Source organism: Aplysia californica, unplaced genomic scaffold (genome assembly GCF_000002075.1).
Source record: "Aplysia californica isolate F4 #8 unplaced genomic scaffold, AplCal3.0 scaffold00030, whole genome shotgun sequence".
NCBI classification, from domain to species: domain Eukaryota; kingdom Metazoa; phylum Mollusca; class Gastropoda; order Aplysiida; family Aplysiidae; genus Aplysia; species Aplysia californica.
In genome coordinates, this window is record NW_004797300.1 from 1,287,061 (window position 1) to 1,290,504 (window position 3,444).

Sequence of the window (3,444 nt, forward strand, 5' to 3'; positions counted from 1 at the left end):
GGGGGTGCTTCTTTTGTAAAATTTTGTCTTTGACATAATTACGTTTTTATATCACGAGAGATCTTTCTCTTCAGCTCTATTCACACTTACCAATTTCTCCTCTGGGACCTCATAAGGAAATTCTACGCGTGTGTTCTCGAGGTGAAATTTGACTTTAGAAAAAGCTTCGACGGCCACATCAGTCCTGCGGGGAATAAATCTTTCCACGTCAGTAGAATGACGTCTGCCATCACTTGAGGGGGCAGACTGGGAAGCAGAGGAAACAGACGACACTATAACGTGCGTCGCAGATATACGGCAATCGCTTCCACCGTCCATAATGTTGTTATCAAATACCCCGTTCTCAGCATGTGCAATGTTTGCTTCTTTTGAGGCGGCTGAAGAGTTAGACGCAACATCGCGATTCTCAGTACCGGGAAATGTGCCTACCTCCATCGTTCCGACGGTATCGCCGCTTCGATTTTCTCCAGGCTGTACCGGAGACGATGTGGTGAGAACATCAGAATGTATGCTGTTATTACCAATGTCGTCAATGTATGACTTGTAGTCGAACAAACTCTCGCAGCTACTGAGATCGAATACCCCGCTGTTGTTTCTGTTCAAACGTATTCCCACGTCCTCCCCCTCCTTCTCATCCTCCTCCTCTTCTTTCTTTTCCACCTCCTCCTTCTTTTTCTTCTTCTCCTCCTCCTCCTCCTCCTCCTCCTCCTTCTCCTCCTCTTTTGCAACCTCCTCTTGACAGTGAATTCTTTTAAGACATGACGTCGTCGCAGGACCTCCTTTTTCACAGACCGCAGTGACGTCACAGCTCTGAACCGAGCTCTCTGGTCCAAGAAACTGCAGAGACGTCTTAGAAACCGAAAGTAGAGAGTCTATCAATTCTTCGTAGAGAGTTTCGTCTCCCGTCTCGCAGGGAGCGCTTTCCCAACAGGAGATCGGTGACGTAATCAGTGACGTCATTGGTCTCTCATGGCGTCGACATTTTGCGCCACAGGACGCACGTCGAGGAAATACAACATCGCTCGGAATCTCGCAAACTTCTAGGGCGTCTTCAGTCCTCGTGGTCTGACGCCGCCATTCCGTAGCTCCACCTTGATCTTGGAGCGAGGTGACAGAAGCCCTGCCCCTGGGAGGGACATCCTTGTTGTCACAGAACGCACCCACGAATAAGCCCCGTCCCCCAGGACAGCTTTCGCAGTCTCCGCCTTCCGAGCTGTCGGCGCCTGAACTCATCAAGTCAAGGGCGGAGATTTCGCTACAGAGGGCACATTCTTTTCCAATGAAGGCGAATGCAGCGCTGTTAGTGTTTGTGTTGGTATTGGTGTAGGTGTTGGGGTTGGTGTTGCTGCTGCTGCTGCTGCTGCTGCTGTTTGGGCTGCTGTTGCCGTTGGTGTTGGAATTGGTGTTGCTGTTGGTGAAGGCGTTGATGTTGTTGAAGTTGTGGTCGCTGTCACGATAGCCCGGTGGGGCGCCGTCCTCGTACATGACACTGTTTCTCATTGACGTGATGTACCTGAGGTAAAACAGGTAAGATAATTATTATAATGATTAGATAAGATAAGATACGATACATCTTTATTGTCCAGATCCTGGCACACTGCTTTGATGTTTCACCACGTACACACATGCACACACACACACACACACACACACACACACACACACACACACAAACACATACACACACACACACACACACATATTCGCACTCAAACATGCATATACCCACACACAAACATGCGCATAGTCACATACATACGCACATGTGCATACCCATATACACACACACTCTTCCCTCACGCATCCTCTCTTCCATACATATATGCAGATAACCAGAATAATATAAAGTATGCTTGCACTCACAAACAGGCTCACAGTTACAAGGATAATAAATATTACATGAACAGTAATTATATATATTAATACATTGTACATGTACATTGTACTTGCACTATTATTTCAAGAACAGTCGGTAAGCTGTGAGTAATCTGCACGGAATAAAGGCTGACAACCTTGTAGTCTTTCAGTTTGATAACTATTTTACGACGCCACTGCGTGCGGTCATACGTCATGATGGCCCAACCTGGCACTCACCTGGGCTGGTCCAAGCTGTGAGTTTTGTTGAAAAAAGTCTCCAAGTCCCTCAGGCTGTCAGAGTGGGGTTCAGTTTGGTCACGCCAGTCTCTGACCTGAGGATGGAGCGGAGACAACTATGTTGACAAACCCTTTCTCTTCGCTCTTTGACATTAAGCTACATACTACTGATATAATAAAAATGAAACAAATGAATAAATTACATTTTAATTTGTCCCAGAAGGGCACTTTGTTTTTCAATAGCAACATACATACATAAATACATAATTGTAAATACGTACATACATTAATACATACATGCATAAATACATACATAAATACATGTACACACTATTACACAAATACAGAACAGTTTACAACAATGCCACGGTCGATCGCCACTGTGTTGCGCCCTGTATTTTGAGCGAGGGTTGTCGTGTCTTGCTCAAGGACACACTCCAGTGACCACCCACCTGATCCCCGTGTCACCGACACTTGCTTGACCTTGCTGGAGTCTAAACTCACTACTCACTTAACCACTGAAGCCCCCAAAGCACCACTCACAGTGAGCAGCAAATCATAATAATATGGAGCTTCACAATTTCAAAAAATAAATGCTGAAACCAAGAGAGAAGCTGCAAGCTCTGCGCACATCCACAAATGGAAGTGGAGCTTTTATTAAATGCTCCAAATGTGGTAAACTTTTCTCATCATCCAAAGCCGAAACCACTCAAAGTCATCGTAACCTTTAATTTTCAAATTCTTCTGTTTCGTTGGAGAAATATTACTCTCTGCGACTGTATTGGGCATCATCAGACATTAACGAACGAGTTATTATTGTTATTATCATTACCATTATCATAATCATTATAACTATTATTATTACTAGCAGGACCCCCATTCGTTGAAAAGAATGATCAGTGCATTAGCACCGATTGAAAGTCATTGGCCTACTATATTTACACTCTACTTGAATGGAGCAATAAATCTTGAGAGATGCAAAACATTAGGTCTAGATAATATTATAGAGATGTATAGATTGATTCTCTCTTCCGCTTTCGTGGTTGTACACTCCAGAATTTCAAAGGCGCGCACTGTTAGTGAACGGAAATTTCACTTGTTTACAATGGCGTCTTAGAAGACGGACTTTCCCAAGATTAGATCTAAATGAAACTAATGAAAAACTGAAAATTCAACTACAATGACTTTAGACTCCTCAATAAAACTGTGCACCTTTAAAATGATTCTGAACCACCGCTAATTTTGTCAAATTCGAAAGTTAAGTGGTTGGGAAGTTTTAGGCGGCGAAAGTGACGAACTTTCATAAAAACAATACATCATCATCATAATCATAAGTTTCACCAATATATA